General features: G+C 36.7%; 1 pseudogene; it reads left to right on the top strand.

Annotated features, from left to right (window-relative positions):
- The first annotated feature begins 6,021 nt into the window (after nucleotides 1-6,021).
- On the top strand, nucleotides 6,022-6,118 carry LOC122121997 (annotated as a pseudogene).
- Nucleotides 6,119-21,199: the final 15,081 nt, after the last annotated feature.

Raw genomic sequence — 21,199 nt, 5'->3', positions numbered from 1 at the left:
TCAGCAGACGCCTTATGGCATCAAAAAACAAACCTTACTTTTAGATGGAAGGGAGCCATCTCTTTTTGTTTTACAAACGAGACAATAAAGCAATTAGATGGCTGTATCATCCCCCTCACAATAGTAATGCATGGGATGGGATGGTGGAACTACACAGGACCCTACCCCATTTGTCCCACTAGAAAAAATTGCAATCAGGCTACTGACATACCTTTTCATATGCAGTTGTGCCCACGCAGTCAGTTTGATACCTTTGGCACTCTTTGCACTCCTCTTGAGGAATTAGTGATTAGCCTTTGTGCCAATTCCTGGCAAGGCAAGTATTTGGGGACCTCGCGTTGTCCCTCTACCCGGGTATATACAACCAATCTGAAAAAGATCCCAAACCCCAAAATCTAAAGGAGTTTTATGACTCTTCAGGAGGGCGACTTAGAGACCTAGGAGCCCCCATGCCAATCGTTTGCTCATCACATTCCTGCCTCGATTTGTCCCCTTTCCTATTGGCCAATACTCATCACTGTAACCAATCTGGATACCACCAGGAGTCAGGAATGGTTGTGGTTAGAGCCCCATTCTTTTTTTTGTCTAGGAGACAACTCCTCCCCTACTTGCACTTTCAGCAATCACTGGCAACCCAATGACTCATATCCTTTTGCAGGTTAGGTACGTGTTCCCCCATTTATTGTTCCTGCTACTAATGACTCTCAGTTTTCCCAGATTCAATTGATTCGTCCACGCACTAAAAGAACAGTAGGATTGATCATTGCAATCGGGTCCACAATCATCGCTACAGTGGCTTCAGCCGCTGCTATATTGCTGTCCCAAGGTGTGTCCACCGTGCAACAGATAAACCAGCTCATCCCTCAACTGTCATCCATAGAATTACATTTACAAGTTGCCAATCATCTTAAGGGAGGCCTCCTTGTGCTCCAACAACAAATAGAATTGCTCCAAGAACAGATTACATTTCTTCGATTAAAACAAGGAGGACTATATAATGCTATCACTATTCTGTCTGTCAGCTTTCCACTCCTGCACCCAATGTCTCTGAACTTAGTAACTACATCAAAGGCCCTAGGTCCCTTGAGTACTTAAACTTCACCCAAAACCTAAACCAGACCACCATACAGCTTATTCCCGCTGCCTCCTTTTTAGAAAATGTGCTTAAAAAGTTACAACAATGGTTTTCGCCATCCTCTCTGGTCATCTGGGGAGGCCTTGCACTTGTAGGGCTTACTCTCCTAGGAATTATTAAATGCTTGTACTCCCGGCAAAAACGCTTCCAACGATGGGTCACCATAATGACTGTCCTTTTAAAAGAAAAGGGGAATTTTGTGGGTAGAGCCGGTCAGATCTGGTTGAGTCAGCTAGAGTAGCAGTTGATGCACACTTCCTGCTCATAGAGACATGACCCACAGGCATGTCTGCCTAGCCTGCCAACCATGAGCTGTACATGCTCCCTACATGCCCCCCGGGGACCAAACAGTGCGTGTCACCAAGCAGTGCCCATCATCAACTGCCCGCTAAGTAATTGGCTGGGAAGGACTCAGGAGGTTGGGAAAGCTGGGGCTATAAAATCCCAACCCATTTGCATAAATAAACCAGACATGCTTAAGCCTGTTCTCCCAATATGTGTTCCTCGTGTGCGTCGTTCATGCTTACCTCCTGCAGGAGATCTAGCTCTACAATGTAGCAATGGGGGAGGCCTTATAGTCCTTCACCTTCACTAGACTTGAAGCCAAGAATCTGTGATAAGTAGGAAATCCGGCAAGAGCTAAGAGGAGGACAGAGAAGTAGAACATAGGAGCATTGTTCTTTTGTAACAGACTGTCCTTCAAGGTATGGGTGATTTAACTCTATTCTTCTCCATACATCTTGTTGAGCAAATGCAAAACAAAGAAACATAATCTATTGAAATAATTTTGCAAAGATTAACTTCACTACTCCTGATATGGTATCTATGGAGAGTCTTAAGAGAGAATATATAAGTGCAGTATTCTTCGGTTTCCTCTAAGCATTTTGTTAGCAAAATATAACTTTGAGGTTAGAAGTGATTGAACCAAAAATTGGTGGAATACTTATTTTTGAGGGCACTTTAGACACAAGAAGACTTTCAAGGTAAAAGACAAAAGAAAAAAGTATAGCTAAATATTTGTGATCACAGCTCCTTGGACTGGTATTTTGGAGAAAGAGTTTTACATTAGAGATTGTCCTCATTATCATTAATGCTGGGTTTCCGTGGCAACCAAAAGCAAGGGGGAAGTTTAATGGACTTGCTTGGACAAGTAAACAGCATGATAGAAAAAAATGGAAAATAATATTTAGTGAATTATTTTGAACAATTACTTTGCCAGAACAAAGAAGGAAATATGTAATTCAAATTACTCGACGTAAATTTATGAATAAAAGTAGTCAATAGAAATGAGAGAAAACATAGAGGACTGTTTCCTCTCCAGTGGTGTGATGGGATCTTGATCTTGTTACTTCCATTTTATCTTCAAAAGCTATCAAGTGTGGCCCAGGACTGGAGCATCCAGTTCAGACCAAGAGAACTCGCAGAAGAAAATATTTGCAGCAGATGTAGGTGATTTATAACCTTAGACAACCTATTTAAATCTGTTAAAAATTCTCCTCTACCCCAAACTGCCCACTTTAAACAACTTTGTATGTTTTTCCAAGATTGTCCTTCATTAACTATTTAAAATTTTGAGAGGTCATAATCATATTCTATAGAGATTGCTGTTTGGTTGTGCTTTTTGTGTGTTTTTGTTTTTTGTTGTGTTTTTTCACTGAATTTCAAAATGTTGTGCTAGTGTGTTACAATTAAATATGTCCATCTAATTGTTCAATGTTCCTGGATCAGAGTCACTCCTATCATTTTCAACGAACCCCTTCTACAAGACTTATTTCCAATTTACCACTTCCTTTCTCACATGTGTACATTGAGTATTCTAGCTGTACTTGACCATTGTTCCATTTTTCATTCATTCTATGTCTTTACTATTATTCCTCTCTGGTTTCAACTTCCTGATAGTCATTCTGTTCAACTGTCTGTTAGTTCTTTGAAAGGTTTATATTCATTCCATGGAGTTTCAATTCTGCATATACTTAAACTGATGTCAGCTTATATTCCCATAATTCATTCATCTGAAGTAACAATTTGCAAGACTGGAGACATGAAGCACCTAGACATGATTTTATTCCCCTCCATTTGGAAGATTACTCATTAGTCAAAAAGAAAGTTGAAAAATGGCTTAGAATGTATTCCTTACTAACAGTTTTATAAATGGCTTTGTACAGTTGTTTGTGATTATTTTATTTTACACGGGATAATATTTTCTACCACCTATTAGTTTTGGAAAAAGAAAAAAACTAAAATTTACTACTGTAGAGGAATATGATAGAAATAGAAGACAGATTTTATGTTTGTCAAATCTCTGATACATACCCATATTCAAGACTTAAAATCATATTTCTTACTATGTTAGATAGGGAAAACATAAAACACCATATGATAAGGCAACTATTTACGACTTTTTAAAATGTACTTATTATGTGACGAAATTTACTTTATTAGCTAATGTTTTGGTTTTAAATATGGGAGGCTGATCTATTTAATAAATTTTCGAAGGCACCTACTGAAAAACACAAATGGTGAGGGGTCCTATTTCTACACTTTAATGAATGGTCGAATCTGATTGGCATTAGTGCTGGGTAAATAAATCAACTCTATTGTAACTTGCTCCCTACACTTGAAAAACTAGTAACGTCACTAAATATCATCTACTTGTAAAGTGTTACTTTGGCAAATGTGATTTTAAAAAGTTTATTTGAAAAGGAATATAGTTTCAGGAGATTAAATGTAGGTTATCATTTGTTTTAGAATGACAACGTTTTTACACTACAGAACCAAGTTTTACTGAAGTACCAGTGTTTTGAAGCACTAAGGAACTTCTCAATTATTGTTTTTTCTGAATTATATTTGAACTCTATGACAAGTATTCCTAGCATTGGTAGACCAATTATGGATCTATCATTCCAGGAACTATTTTTTGGCCTGCTGATGCTGGACTTAAATCATTCATTAATCCTTAGGAGAGGGGTATTACAAATAATTTTGTGACATTTGTTGTCTTGTTCACTCATATGGGATGGTCTTCTGAAAATTGAAAGTTTGAATTACTGTACTTTCACATTTTGTGATCTCATCTTGCATTTTAAGTTGCCTTGCATTTTCCAATTGCTTACTGCTAATTCCTGAATTTCAAGGAATTGGAGCCCTGAAATATAGGAAATGAGAAATTGAGATGGGTCTTCAATTACTTTCTTTTGGCATGTTGCATGAGCCTAGGTGAAAACTCTTGCCCTAGTTATCTGATGACACGGATAACTGGAACTTGGGATCCTAGGTCCCGTGGATCCTGTAGAAGAATAATACCTTTTAGACATCATATCAGCAAAATTTGAGTATAGTCAGTAGGAATGCTTCAGAAATATGGAGAAAAACAGTTTGGGACCAGAGAGTTTAAACAATAAACAGAGCAGAAGTGTAAAATCCCTTATAGATTAGAGGAAAACAATATTGGTTTTTTTTTTTACCATGTGAATTCAGAAGACAAAGAACACTTAGAAGGTATCACAAGTTTATACCGAAAACATTGTATTGATACTTTTTATATTCTAATATATATTCTAATCCTGATTATTTATATTCCAATCTATTTATTGGAGTAAATATCAATTAATTTGTCAAATTATCAATTAATTCCAGTAAGATTCACTGTGTGAAATATAAAATCAGCACATATAAATATAAAATACATAATTACATATAATATAAGAAAATGTTTTGCATTGTTCTGTTGAGGTTAGGGTAACAAAGGCAACTGTTTTAAAATATTATTCCATTACCTATACCTCAGTGTTTGGTAGAATTAGAACTAAAGCTTTACCATTCGGAGATGTACAGCCTAGAGGCAAGAGGAAACACTGTGATTAAAACAATTTAATGCCTAATAATGAGGAGAAACATATGGACTTTTCCTGGAGCTATGGAATATATTTTGTGATAGAAAATCATTGGTGTAAGTTCCTGCCTGGTTGGATGGTAGACAAGCCAGGACATGAGGTAATCATGCATATGAATATTTTTTTCACCTTCTTGGCTTTAGCTACTTTTGAAATGGTAGGGTGTAATAAACAATTATATTCAGAAAAAATACCTTCTAGTCTGAACACTTCTTTTTTTTTTTTTTGGTCAGTCATGGGGCTTGAACTCTGGGCCTGGGTGCTGTCCTTCAGCTCTTCAGCTCAAGGCTAGTTCTCTACCACTTGAGCTACAGCGCCACTCCTGTTTTCTGGTGGTTTATTGGAGATAAGAGTCTCACAGTCTTTCCTGCCCAGGCCGGCGTTGAACTGTGATCCTCAGATCTCAGCCTCCTGAGTAGCTAGGATTACAGGCGTGAGCCCGGCTTAGTCTGAACAGTTCTGTCTGAACTGTTCATCTCTCTATGATCCTATGTAACTAAGATTAGTTTTGCTCCAATAAGACAATCTATGCTGTCAGGGTAAGATATTCTGGTTGGTCTGTTCCTACATGGAGTATGGGTAAAGTGTCAGGGAGACATTTGTGCCAGTAAGACCTCATTTGGGAAATTTTAAGCTGCAGGATTTTAGAAGTAGCTCTTAAGCAAGGCTTACTTTGAATCCATTAGCTCCACAAAGCTAAATCAGTTCATAAATAAGTACTTGAAAATCCATCACTTTTGGACGTAGGTATAAAGGCTTCAAAGTACGATCAAATTTCAAATGAGAAAGACTTAAAATAGTTATTGACAAAAATTGCAAATATGAGCAATTGAACAAACAATATAATTTTTTCCACCATACACAGAATTTTACAGAAATAAGATGAATAGCAATTTAGGGAACAATAAGGTTTCCTTGTTACAAATAGGCAACCAAGGATATATGCCTGTCTTAAGATTGCATCATTAACTACTTAAATTTACAGGATACTACATGCTTCAGTAGCACGTCTACCCGAATTACAATACAGAGATTAACATTGCTTTTGCACAAGGATGATATGAAAATTTGTGAAGTATTCTATATTTTTCGTTCTTCAGATGCAAGAAGTGAAAAACAGTTATTAAAAAGTTGATTACAAATATACAAGTGTAATAATACACGTAATTCGTAGAAATAACAGTTATTTTGTCATCAGTGTATTCAATCTTCACTTTTTTAGAAAAGCCTTTACATAGCATAACCTTTATAAAACTTTTGAAATAAGATAACATTGTCATTTTAACCTAAAGAAATAAAATTCTATAAGGACCTAGGAATTAAAGGAATCTTAAACTGTTTCTGTATGGAAAGCAATCTGAAAGGACACATTTATTAATGAACCTATATATTATAAAACAATGTCGAATTCAAAGTATTATATCTAGGAGGGAAAGAAATAGATTATAGACATTATACAAACAGAATACTAAATATTTTAAAATATACTTTTTTCAGACAAGCACCAGAAATATCTTTAGTTTCTGTACTACTCATTTCAACAGATAAGTTAAAATTATTTCTGATTAAAAAAATCACAAACACTATAGAAATCATTATTGATGTATACAAACAACTCGAATATATTTTGACATCAAAGTCAGGCAATTCACTTGGAAGAATACCATGGAATCCATGAATTTTTAAAGTAAGATATTGCTGTTTCTTTGTATTGTGAAAATATTTTGTATGGACACATGGGACGGACTGGCAATTTTGAAATTTAAGAAAGTTACCCAAACCATTAGGACTTAGGAAAACAATTTGTACAGCATTCCACAACTTCAAAGAGGTAGTGATACATACTTATCCTTTTGGCAAAATCAAATGCAGTTTCTTCCAAGTTGTGCTTCAGATCTGGTTTGATATAATGGTTCAACAGAAGCAGCTTATCTTTGCTATATCTATTCCCAGCAGCAAGATACAAGGGCGTCAAGAGGCCTTTAGTTTGGCCATTGGTGTCTGCATCATGATGAAATAAAGAAACCACTCTGGTATTATTCCATGTATAAGTACTGTGCAGGGGTGTCCAGCCATTCACAGTTATTACATAAATATCTGCTTTGAGCCACCAACTCATAGACAATGTCTAAGTGTCCACCGTAGGCTTCTCGATGAAGAGGGGTATACTCATCATTATCCTTAGTATTCACATAAGTGGCCTTTTTGGAAAGTAGTCTCTGCACTGTAGTAAGGCCATTATTTTCAGCAGAACAAAGAAGAAATTTGCTTGAATCCTTCGCCATTTTTTTCTTGCAGTTGATACCATTTCTCACTTTTTCATCTTATTCCTCAATTTCATCAGAATTGCCTAACCAGAGTTTTTGAGTGCCAGTGAGAATGAGGTGTCCATGTTTTCAAATAGTTCACATTGGATGAACTGGTCACAAAAATACGGTGAATTTCCTGCACTTGTTTTTTTCACTATTATTTATTTTCTCTTTTTTCATTTTTAATATTCTAAATTATTCTAACTGGTGAGTAGGGATTTGGTAGAGAGCAGAGGAAAGATTTTCCTCCGTATTCAAAGGGACAGACTGAAAATGAGGACCGTGGTGTCTTCATGTGCAGCTTATTCTAGGAATGAGAAAATAGGAAATAATGCCTTATATGTAAATGAATTGGGAAATGACAGAGCAGACAGTGAAATGATGCAACCAAAAATATAAAAGCAAAATACATTAGGATAATTATGGAGCAATCATATTACCTACGAGAACCATGAGAGGGAGAGATGAAGAGAGAGACAGATGTGCAATGATCTAGCTAACCACAAAATCCATCCCTCTGATCAAATTATAGAGCAAATAATTTTATTTTTTAAAAGAGATGGAAATAGAATTTAAGATCAGATGTCTCCATTGTTTTTAATTATATTTAATTATATTTTAATTATATTTCATTATATTATTTTAAATACTTGTACAAGGGAATTTCCATTCAACATATCAATTTTTTAAATATATTGGATCTTTATATAACTTGTCCACACCCTTCTAAACCTCACCCCACTTTAATTTTTTCTAGTTTCGTACATCTGCATTGAGTATTATACCTTCACTCTCTTCCTCCATAACTCTCTTTATTCCTTCCTTTTGACTTCCACTCACATCTTCCAAGTGATAGTTTCCTGGTATTCATTTTGTTGGAGTAAAGTTCAATTTTTATAAGAAATTACACCTTTGAAATACTCCTCTGCAAATAGGATGCTTTGGTTAATATTTTTGTGTAAACTTGTATAAATTTCTAGCTTCCAAATATGAGACAGAACATGGGTCCTTTGTGTGTCTGGCTCTGACTTAGTTCACTTAATATATTTTTATATCTACCCATTTCTTTCCAAATAATGTAACAGTCGTCAAAATGGATGGGTGCAATCCAATTGTGTATATGTGCCACACTTTCTCCAACCATCACTCTGCCAAAGGACATCTGGGTTGTTTCCGTAACATGGCTATGGTGAGTAGTGCAGCAGTGAACATGGTTGTGAAAGTGATTTTACTGTAACCTTTTGGAAGAATTCATCACTACCTTTATGGGAAGAATCCCCTAGCCAGTTTTCCAGAATAAGCACATCACTCCCTTCATCTTCATCACAATGTATTGCAAGTCCTCAAGAACAAACTTCCCTCTACAGGTCTCAAGAAGCTAAAACCACACTGTGCCCATATTCTTTCAATAAATTTTTTTCATAATTGTACATATAATTCAATGAAAACCTTCTATATACTTTCCTAATGTGGGAATGAGGGACATGACAGAGTAAAAGTAAGAAATATGCAATTTACTTCGATATTATCATATTTAAAATCATTTTCAGCTCTAATTCATAGCCTCACATAGCATTATTTTAGTCTTTATTTGATTACAACATCTAATCCATAAATTATAACAGGTGAGTTAAAAGCAAAGGCAAAAAGTGTTTTTTGATTTTGACACTCATGTGTGAGGTTGCACAACATGGGCAAATAGATGGATAGGAATTAATAGCTCTTATCCATTTTGTTAACGTGGAGATGGTTTTCCCAAACTGATTCTCGCAATTCGTATTCCATTCAACAACAAGAAACATGTGATATTTTCCTTTGTTTTGACCCTTATTAACTTTTGTTTCCATTTTATTTTATAATGGATGATTTCATAAATCTACCGTAGATACAAAAATATGTTAAAATATTTCTATCCGTATGCATTGATATATACATACACACATATATTACACAGGTTATAAAGATAATGAATAACTTCAGTAACTGTACAATTTACTAAATTATTAAAACTATTAGCGGCTATTGCCTGGCATCCTGGTTAGTCGGGAGGCTGAGATCTGACGATCATGGTTTGAAGCCATCTTGGGCAAAAATGTCCAGGAGCCTCTTATCACCAAACAGCCAACAGAAAATCAGAATTGGAACTGTTGCTCAAAGTAGTAGAGTAGTAACCTTGAGAGAAAATTCTCAGGGATATCATCCAGGCTCTTAGTTCAGAAGTACAATCTACCCAAATAAAAACAATTTAATTATACCTGTGTAAGTAAAGTATTTCCATCACCCAAATGCACAACCATGCTCATTTGCAAGGTAACTCTGTTTTGTCTGAAGTACCATAAAACATTTTCACTTAAGTTGAAAGTATTGCAACATGGGTTCATTCTATCTCTCTCATGCATTTTTCCACTCAAATACTCAAATCTTACAATTATTCCAATTATTTAAAATCATAGCTTTTTACTTTAATACCCAAATATTAGAGTTTGAATTGAGTGTCGTGTGCCCCTAAATGAGTGTTCTTACCACTTTGTCATGTCCCAGCCCTAAATCATACTTATTATTTTTCAGATAATTGTGTATGACCTTGGGCTCAGTCCATGTTATGTTATTCTTCCTGGAATTTAGAATAATAGGTGCATGGCATTGTGTACAGTTATTTCTGTCCAGTCTGGGCTTTAACCTCTATCCTCACAAAAGGAGACTCTCATGTAGTCAGGATTTTCATAAGCTTGTCATAGCTGATGATTTTTTAAGCCTTTGCATTTCCTGCTGGTTCTTGAGTACTGTATGTGTTTAGTTGTTCCTCACTTTTTCTTTTGTTTCTTTCAAACAAGTTCTTATGTTAAGTGCTGAGAAACCAATTCTTTTTCATGATAGTCAAGGTGAACATGATTTGTTCCAAAGCAATTTCAGTAATATTTAAACACCTTCATATCTATTGATGGTATATAAATGATTAGTGCTGCGAAGGGTCTTTTTATTTTCACAGCAGTCTTTGTCATACACAGACAGATCATGAAATATATGAAGATAATAAAACTACAGATGCAAGGAAAGAGAAGGAAAACCTATTATTAATTGTTTGACAGAAGTTTCCCTTCTAGTGAAAGAAATACTTTGCTTGATGCAGGATTTCACAATATTATATTGCTTGGAGAAAGCTAAACAATCATCTAATTCTACAGAATTGAGGAGAAGAATCAAACTCCTAAGTAGTTTACATTTGGGTCAAATAAAAGCATGCTTCCAGAAGGAGAGTTGACTTTAGAGAAACATGATGAGTTGTATGTAAATAGGTGCTTAGTTGATTTTGTTAATTTGTAAACTAATACAGGGAAATAGATTACAGCAAGGTAGAAAAAGAACTTCGTATTGAAATACTCATGTGTGTATGTGTGTGTGTGTGTGTACATGCATGTGTATACACACATGCACATGTGCAAGTGCTCATTCATTCTGTCATCATCCTTAAGCTTCTGTGACCAAGGATTATGGTTTACCACTTGAGCTATTGTTCTACTTCTGTTTTTTTGGAGATAATCGCATGTATTTTCATGATTGGACTGGCTTTGAATAGTGGTCTTCATATCTCAGTCTCCAGAGTAGCTAGCTAAGTTTATCCAGCCTCCAAGTAGCTAGTTAAAATTGGGCCTATCCTCTAGGCTTCACTGCTCTTTTATTCTTGTCCTGAGGTGTTCACATGCCTAAGTCATATATATGTCTATTTGCTTTAAGAAATACTTTTACTGCTTTGCACCAGGGGCTCCCATCTAAACTTTTAACTACTGAGGAGACTTGAGAACAGAATCCAGGCCAAAAGTTTAGTGGACTTTCTTCCAAATCTATAGCTGGGTGCATTGGATCATTTCCACCATCCTGCACTATCTACAGTTTAAGATTGGAAGGACTGCAGAATCCAGGCCAGCCAAGGTAGGAAACTAGAAAAGTTGGTGTGCAACTCTTATGCCATTGATAATGGGAAGGCTAAAAAGACAGATTACTTGCATGTTCTTGTGGAAAGGGAACCCCTATCCTAAAATTAACCACTGATATGACACCAGTCTAACAAAAACAATACCCCAAGTTGAACACAGTTTCCCACAACCAAAATAAGTATATACTTTAACATCCAAAAACTTAGCACAATCTGCTCTTTGTTCTAATATCAGCTTCATCTAATTATCATATGATGTGACAGAATAGTTTCTTCATTAAACTTACTATATATTTAAAAAGACGTAGAAAATTCTTTCTCACTTACTAAGTGCAAACGAATGGCAAATTGCCTCATTTCTTACATATTTGATTACCACTATAAATTTATCTTATTATTATTAGTAGTAGTAGTAATATATTCTGATTGATTACTTTACTTTGTAACAGTTTTTAAACTTTTGGCTTCTCTGTTGAAGTATTTAAATAGTATCACTGAATTATATTACTTGGGTACTTAGGGCAGTCTTTTAAAAAGTTTTTAACCAATGGCTCTAGTAATTCTGTTTTTATTTATTTATTTTTTTGGTGGGGTTCCGGCCATGGGACCTGAACTCTGGGCCTGTTCGCTGTTCCTCAAGGATAATCCAAAGCTAGCACTTGACCACTTGAGCCACAGTGCCACTTCTGGCTTTTTTTTCTGTTTATGTGATGCTGAGGAAATGAACCCAGGGCCTCAAGCATGCAAGGCAAGAGCTCTACTACTGAGCCACCTTCCTAAGTCTCCACGAATTCTTAATTGGTATATTATTCAGTTTCTTTTTAATTTCAAGTTAATTTTATTGTAAAAGTAATGTACAGAGGGGATACAGTTACATAAATAAGGTAATGAGTACATTTATTATGGAAGGAACATTGTTATCTCTTCCATTGATTTTTTGCACACTCAAAAAAGAACTACTGATGCTTTTCCTGTCGCTATTGTCCAATGGGTACTTTTCTTTCTTTGTTAATGCATTTTTTATTATAAAATTGATATGCAGAGGGCTTATAGTTACTTAAGTCAACTAAAGAGTACACTTCATTTTATTTTCTCAATTTCAAATTTTGAACTAAATTGTTTAGTTTTGTTTATGGTAATTCTTTTTTCAGAGTTATAGGATTAGTTAATTTAGTTTTGCATAATTTTAACACATGTAAATTATTCAGACATATGTTTTGCTTTCAAAATAGTTAACGTTAACGTGAATATGTAAAAATTATTTTCTTAAATTTTATATGGTTGCTGAATTTAAACAAATTTATTTTCTTATAATTCTAAACATATTTTTCCAGGTAACAAACACTGTATTTTCAAGAATCACATACATTATTTAAAAAGGCTTCATTACATGGGCACTTTTTGGAAATATTTGTACTTGAATTAAAAAAAAAAAACTGAGCTGGGCATAGTGATTTGAGGTTTCCATTTTTTAACTATGGTGGGAAGTATAAATAGGGTTTGTAATTCAGGAGAGACTGGGAAACTATGAGATATTATCCTAAAATTTCCAGAGTGAAAAGATTAGAGATATAGCCATCCCTAGCAAGATTTAGAGCACCTGGTTACCATATTCTAAATCTTGAGTTAAAACACCAGTAACATCAATCTTTTTTCAAAATAAAAGGACACATGTTTTAAAATGTTTATTATTTAAAACTTTTTTGCAAATTTCACATGTCTTTTATTTCTTAATAATCAACTTACTTAATCTATAAGAATCCAAGTATCTTGTGACTATTTTATTTCTACTAAACTTTTAAATAGTGTGAGCAATATTATGATTTCACGTATTAAAATACTTTTATTGTTTGTGATAATTTCCTCTGTTTAATATGATAATAACAATATTCCAAATATGTGTATGTGGTGTGTGTGTGTGTTTATGTGGGTTTTTTTTTTTTAAGTAGAACTTTTTTAAATAATTTTTTATTGTTAAAATACTGTACAGAGGGATTACAGTTACATGAGCAAGGTAATGAGTACATTTCTTATCAAGCATTGTTGCCTCCTCCTCCTCCTTTGTTTTTCCCCTACCATCCTTCCCTTCCCACGTCCACAACTGCACTCTCCCCAACCCCCAGCCTAAAATGTAAAGTTCATTTGTCAACATAGTGATGTACATAACTAGAACTTTCTTTTTTTTTTTTTTTTTTTAAATTTTATTTTATTTTATTTGAGAACATACTGTACAGAGGGGTTACAATTACATGGGCAGGATAATGCATACATTTCTTACCAAGCATTGCATCCTCCTCCTTTGTTTACCCTTCACCTCCCTTCCCAGCCTCCCCCCTCCCTCCCACCCAATCATACCCCCCTCCCCCCCCCCTCACCGACATTGTAAAGCTGGTTTTGACATGACATTTTGTACTTCTCATTGTTGCAACAGGTCCACCTGAATCCTTAAACGACTTGTTTGTCCCCGTCTCCTCCACATGTTATACTGACATCAAATATAGTGAAAGCAGGGGTTACACTGTGGGGGAGGGACATACAAAGCAACAAAGAAATAATCTTATAAATGCATTAGAAACACATGCATGAAAGAAACAAAAACATTAAAATACATATTTGAGGTTTTGTTTTCCTAACATCACATTATCTGACTTTTTCCGCTTGACTCATACCTATACTAGATATTGCAAATAAGGGAAACCATGGGACCTATGTTTCTTTGGGCCTGGCTTACTTCACTTAATATAATTTTTTCCAAGCCTTTCCATTTCCTAACAAATGGGGCAATGTCATTCTTTCTGATGGAGGCATAGAATTCCATTGTGTATATATACCACATCTTCTTGATCCATTCATCTACTGAGGGGCATCTGGGTTGGTTCCATGTCTTAGCTATGGTAAATAATGCTGCAATAAACATAGTTGTGCTGGTAGCTTTAGTGTGGCCTTGTTTGTGATCATTTGGGTAAATGCCCAAAAGTGGGATTGCTGGGTCGTTGGGGAGCTCTATGTGGAGTCTTTTGAGGAACCTCCATACTGCTTTCCAAAGTGGTTGAACAAGTTTACATTCCCACCAACAATGAAGTAAGGTTCCTTTCTGTCCACATCCCCTCCAGCATCTGTTGTTGTTAGAGTTCTTGATTTTTGCTGTTCTAACTGGAGTGAGGTGATATCTCAATGTTGTTTTGATTTGCATTTCTTTTATGGCTAGGGATGTTGAACATTTCTTCATGTGTCTATTGGCCATCCTTCTTTCTTCTTCAGAGAAGCTTCTCTTTAAGTCTTTCGCCCACTTACTTATTGGGCAGTTGTTTCTTTGAGGATTTGTTGTTGGGTGGTTTAATTTTTTGAGTTCCAAGTATATTTTAGATATGAGACCCTTGTCCGTTGTATGGCTAGTAAAGATCTTCTCCCAGTCCGTGGGCTTTCTATTGATCTTGCTAGCTATGTCATTTGCCCTGCAGAAGCTCTGCAACCTTATACAATCCCATTTGTCCAGCCTTTCTTTGATTTGTTGTGTTTCCGGGTCTCTATTCAGAAAATTTCGGCCTGAGCCAAGGAGACCCAGGGTTTCTCCTATTCCATCCTGTAATGTTTTCAGAGTGTCTGCTTTGAGTTCAAGGTCTTTGATCCATTTGGAGTTGATTCTGGTGCAGGGTGATATATAAGGATCTAGCTTTAGTTTTCTACATGTAGTTAACCAGTTTTGCCAGCACCATTTACTGAAGAGGCTGTCTGTCTTCCATTCTATTGTTTTAGCTCCCTTATCGAAGATTAGATGGCTATAGGTCTGTAGGTTCATTTCTGGGTTTTCAATTCTATTCCATTGGTCCTGAGGTCTGTTCTTATGCCAATACCAAGCTGTTTTGATTACTATGGCTTTATAGTAGAGTTTGAAATTTGGTATTGATATTCCTCCAGCAGTATTCTTTCCGTTGAGGAGCGTTTTTGCTATTCGGGGTCTTTTATTGTTCCATATGAATTTTTGGATTGCCTCTTCTATTTCCTTGAAGAATGAGGGTGGAATTTTGATAGGTATTGCGTTGAATTTGTAGATAGCCTTGGGCAGTATTGCCATTTTCACGATGTTAATCTTTCCAATCCAGGAGCATGGGAGGTTTTGCCATTTTTTAAGTTCTGTGTTGATTTCCTTTTTCAAGATTTTAAAGTTTTCATCATAGAGGTCCTTCACTTCTTTAGTTAAGTTAATTCCTAGGTATTTTATTTTTTGTGAGGCTATTACAAATGGAGTTGCTTTCCTAATTTCAGCCACACTTTTCTCATTGTTGGCATACAGAAAAGCCATTGATTTTTGGGGGTTAATTTTATAACCTGCTACTTTGCCAAAGTTTTGAATCAGCTTGAGTAATTTGGGAGTGGAGTCTATGGGATTCTTTAAATACAAGATCATGTCATCTGCAAAGAGGGAGAGTTTTATTTCTTCTTTCCCTATTTGGATCCCCTTTATGTCTGCATCTTGTCTTATTGCTGTAGCTAGGCATTCTAATACTAGATTGAAAAGAAGTGGAGAGAGTGGGCATCCTTGTCTTGTTCCTGAGTTAAGAGGAAATGGCTTTAGTTTTTCACCATTGAGTATAATGCTGGCTGTAGGTTTGTCATATACAGCCTTTATTGTATTGAGGAATGTTCCATGGATTCCTAATTTTTCCAAAACCTTCATCATAAAGGGGTGTTGGATCTTGTCAAATGCTTTTTCTGCGTCTATTGAGATAACCATGTGGTTCTTATTCTTGCTCCTGTTGATGTGATGAATAATATTAATTGATTTGCGTATATTGAACCAGCTTTGCATCCCTGAAATGAATCCTGTTTGATCGTGGTGTATGATTTTTTGGATGAATTGTTGAAGTCGATTGGCCAAAATTTTGTTGAGAAGTTTCGCATCAATGTTCATCAAAGAAATGGGTCTATAGTTCTCTTTCTTTGATGAGTCCCTACCTGGTTTTGGGATGAGGGTTATGATGGCTTCATAGAATGTGTTCGGTAGTGAGCTTTCTCTTTCAATTTCATTGAAGAGTTGGAGGAGAATTGGTGTGAGCTCTGCTTTGAAGGCCTTGTAAAATTCCGCTGTAAAACCATCTGGTCCTGGACTTTTCTTAGCTGGGAGGTCTCTTATTGCTGTTTCTATTTCAATGCTTGATATGGGCCTGTTAAGATAGTTTACCTCATCTTGGTTTAGTTTTGGCATGTCAATATTTGCTAGGAAGAGGTCCATTTCTGTCAAGTTCTCAAACTTATTAGCATAAAGTTTTGAGAAGTATTCCCTTATAATGTTCTGAATCTTGCTTGTTTCCGTGGTGATGTTTCCATTCTCATCTCTGAGTTTATTAATTTGGGTGTGTTCTCTTCTTTTTCTGATAAGATTTGCTAACGGTCTGTCAATTTTGTTAAGTTTTTCGAAGAACCAACTCTTTGTTTTGTTGATTCTTTCTATAGTTTTTTTGGATTCTAATTCATTTAATTCTGATTTAATTTTGATTATTTCTTTCCGTCTACTGGATTGGGGTTTATCTTGCTGCTCTTTTTCAAGGAGGTTTAGATGTGTCATTAAATTGTTAGTTTCAGATCTCTCCAATTTGTTGATGTAGGAGCTCAGAGCTATAAACTTGCCTCTGAGTACTGCCTTTGCTGTGTCCCAGAGGAGCTGGTATTTTGTGTGTTCATTTTTGTTGAATAGCATGAACATTTGAATTTCCTTTCTAATCTCTTCCATGACCCACTCATGATTCAGCAGTGTGTTGTTCAGCCTCCATGTGATACCGGACTTTCTTTGGTGGCTTTTGGTGTTGAGTTCTAACTTTATTCCCTTGTGGTCAGAGAGAATGCAAGGTATAACTTCAATGTTTCTGAATTTAGACAAGTTTGCTTTGTGGCCTAAAATGTGGTCTATTTTAGAAAACGTTCCATGTGCTGCTGAGAAAAACATGTATTCTGATGCTGCTGGGTGAAATGTTCGGTAAATGTCTGTTAAGTCTAATTGATCTATGCAGCTGTTTAGATCTGCGGTTTCTCTGTTGAGTTTTTGCCGAGTTGATCTATCTAGTGGGGAGAGTGGTGTGTTAAAATCCCCAACGATTAATGTCTTTGGATCTATATGGGATTTGAGGGAAAGTAGTGTTTCTTTGATAAATTTGGGTGCTCCATTGTTTGGCGAATAGATATTTAGAATTGTAATATCCTCTTGAAGGAGAGATCCTTTAATTAGTATGTAGCGACCTTCTTTATCTCTTTTCATGAATTTTAATTTGAAGTCTATTTTATCTGATATTAGGATTGCAACTCCCGCCTGTTTATGCGGTCCGTTTGCTTGGTAGATTTTGTTCCAGCCTTTAACATTGAAAATGTGTTTGTTTTTATGGGCAAGATGTGACTCCTGCAGGCAGCAGATAGAAGGGTCTTGTTTTTTAATCCAACTAGACAGTCTATGTCGCTTAATTGGAGAGTTCAGTCCGTTAACATTAAGAGATAGGACTGAGAGGTATTTGGGAGTTCCTGCCATGTTATCTACCTTCTTGGGGGCTGCGAAAACTGGGTTCTTCCTATGGTTCTTGGATTCTCAGTTTGGGTGCAGTTTCTTGGCCTTTATTGAGGTCTTGTTGGTTTTCTATGTGTAGGACATCTTTAAGAATCTTTTGTAGGGCTGGTTTGGTGGAGATGTATTGTTTCAATTTTTCTTTGCTATGGAAGGTTTTTATTTGGCCTTCAGTTATGAAGGAGAGTTTAGCTGGGTACAGTATTCTTGGTTGATAGTTGTTTGTTTTTAGGGCATGGCATACATCATTCCAGGCTCTTCTTGCTTTGATTGTCTCTGCTGAGAAATCTGAGGTGATTCTAATTGGTTTCCCTTTATAAGTGATTACCCTTTTCTCCCTGACAGCTTTAAGGATCTTTTCCTTGTTCTGAGTTGATCCTGTGTGGAGTATAATGTGACGGTGGGATGTCCTATTCTGGTCTGGTCTATTTGGGGTTCTAAAGGCTTCTTGTATCTGGACAGGCCTATCTTTTTGCATGTTTGGGAAGTTCTCTGCTAGGATCCTGTTAAACAGATTTCCTAGACCATTAACTTCTGTTTCTAGGTGTTCCTCTACATCCATTATCCTTAGATTAGGCCTTCTGATGGTGTCTTCCAGGTGTTGGATAGATCTATCATATTTCTTGGACTTGTCTTGGATGGTTGTATGTTCTTTCTCTATAATATCTAGGCTGTCTTCAATCCCTGAGATTCGATCTTCTGCATGGTCTAACCTGCTGTCAAGACTCTCTACTTTGTTTTTTATCTCTTTTCCTTCTAGTTGGTCAGCTTTGATGGCTTCAAGTTCTTTGTTGAAGCTCTGTTTTAGGTCTTGTATGAATTTCTTTACTTCCTTAATTTGGTGTTCAGTGTTTGTCCTCAAATCACTTAGTTGATTGGTTATGGTTTCTTTGGGCTCCCATTCCTTCTGTTGGGTTCCATTCAGCATTCCCTTTGTGGTCTCCCTGACTTCCTTCAGCTCTTTGTTAATGGATTCCATGAATGCCTTTAGTGATCTTTGTGTGTTCTCTACCTGGTCTCTCAATTCCTGTATTACTCTTTGATTAGCTTCCTCCCGTTCGTGGGATTCCTGCAGATCTCTTTGAGTGTTCTCAGCCTGCTCACGCCATTCCTCCCTTTCTCTTTGAGTATTCTCAAGTTGTTCACGCAAATCCTGTATCAGTTTTTGAGTAGCTTCCTCACGCTTATGATATTCCTGTATAAACTTCTGGGATGCCTCCTCTCTCTCCCTATCACGCTCATACAGAGTCCTTTGTACGTTGTCAAACTTTTCATTTATCATGTTTGCCACCAGTGTTTGTAGAGCTGTTTGGGAACTCTCCTCTGGATTATTCATTATCTGTTCTAACCCCTGATTATCAGGATTGGGAATTGAGATACCCGAATTTGCCATTTTTCTTGTGTTTTTCCGGCTTACTCTGCCCATTTGAGATGAAGATAGCACCAGTTTTGTGCTAGAACACTATCTTAAGGCAACCATCAACCAAAGTTTGCATTTGTACAGTCAATAGTCTACAGATACAATCTAGTTCAACAGATACATCTATTCGACATCAAACAACTATATGTTAAAGAACTTCGAACCGCAGAGAAGAATTTGGAAAGCCAGAAATTATTAGGGTTAGGAAGAGATGTGGGTAAAAAATAGGAATAGATTGGTGTGGGGAGGCACAGGGAGAGTTAACTATGTCCTAATCACAATGCAGGAAATAGGTTGGGTAGGATGTAAGTAGAGAGAGAGAGAAAAAGAAGAAAGGGAAAGAGGAATGAAAAGAGACCAGAAAAAAAATAGAAACGTAAAAATTAATGTTATTTTAGAGATTAAAAGACCATCTATTTATAGAGGAATATGAATATGTTGAGAGAAAGGGAGGGACATAGAGGAGATGAGAAAAACTTTAAAAAAATGCTTAAAATATTGTATAGGTATAAAGTACTGCTATTAGTGAATTTAAGTCTCAGAGGTTTTGAATTGAGTAATAAGTTTGTGGATTAAGTGTGTACACAATGGGGGATAGGGTCTACTGGTTAACTACGGGTTTATCTGAGGATGTGCAGGACAAGAGTTAAGTCACATAAAGATGAACAAAGAGGAAAAGATGGAAAGGATAGGAAAGTGAGAAGAAAAGATCAGAAGTTCAGTAGAGCTAGAAAAAAAAACAAAAATATAATTAAGAATGAAAGAAAAAGAGAAAGAAGACAAGAAAAGAAAAGAAAACACACATTCACGTATTCCTAAAATAAAAATTATAAGAGGAGAAAAAAAAAAGTTAATGGAAAACAATTATTTTTTCAGAAGAGGCAAAAATTAAAGATTAATAAAAGTTTTAGAAAAGCAAAAAAATTTTTTTATATATATATAAGGTAGCAAAAAACGAAAAAAAACAAAACAAGAAAAAGAAAAAAAGAAAAGAAGAAGAAGAAAAAAAAAGTTCTTTGATTTTTTTTTTTTTTTTTTTGGGAGGGGTGGGAAGAGTCCTGTATCTCCCTTTTGTCTGTAACCAGAGTCTGGTTGGAGTCTCTGGTCAGCTTGAGGTCCTGTGGCTTGATTGGTTTCTTAAGTCAGTTTGTTGGAACAGGCAGGAAAATGCTCTGCTTTACCCAAGATTTTGAGATCCCCCTCCCAGGTTAGTTTACTGGGAGGGTGATCTGCTTTGAGAATCACAAAAGAGGGGGATGCAGTGATGAGGGTAGGTTCTGGGTAGAGTTGAGGCCTTTCAACGAACAGTAGCTTTTCCCTGGGGCTATTTTGTGAAAAAAAACTCACAGCACCCAGCCTGGAGCCATTCTCAGGGTTTCTGTTTTTCAATTGATTGTGGTGGCTGCTAGAGGGAGGGGCAGCCTCTAGCTCTGGCCACCCAGCGAGGAGAGCCACTCCAGTGGCTGGTGCCTGAGCTGGGCGACCCCTCCCTGGATGGAACTGAGTCTGTGGGGTCACCTCGCCGCCAAGTTCCTGTGACCTGCCAAATGACTAGCTCTATTCCAAGGCCTGAGCTGGAGCTAGCCGCTCCTCCGAGCTTTGTCAGTATCCAAGATGGAGATCACCGGTGCTGGGGGGGAGGGGTGGCCTTCCCTCCTCTGCTCCCAGAGGAGTGAGGAAGTGGGGCTTCTACTCACGCGGAGTCTTGGATCTCGGGTCGTCTCTGGTCTGCAAAGTGCAGGATGAAGTTGTCCGCTCCTTGTCGGTTCTTGCTGGTGTTGAGTAGAATCCGCTCGTCCGCTGCGTCTGGCTCCTTCGTCCCGGACTGCGTCTCAGGTATGCCTCCGCGGCGGTGGTCGCCGCTGCGACCCTGCCGCCGCAGCGGCAGCTGCTCAGATGTGTCTGCTTGGCTTCCCCTCTCTTGACTAACTCTCTGTCCTGTGATGGCACACTTGGTG

Source organism: Dipodomys spectabilis, unplaced genomic scaffold (assembly GCF_019054845.1).
Source record: "Dipodomys spectabilis isolate Male_0828 unplaced genomic scaffold, ASM1905484v1 ptg000200l, whole genome shotgun sequence".
Lineage (NCBI taxonomy): Eukaryota > Metazoa > Chordata > Mammalia > Rodentia > Heteromyidae > Dipodomys > Dipodomys spectabilis.
The sequence above is the reverse complement of the archived record's forward strand: the minus strand, read 5'-3'. Positions and strand labels throughout refer to the sequence as shown.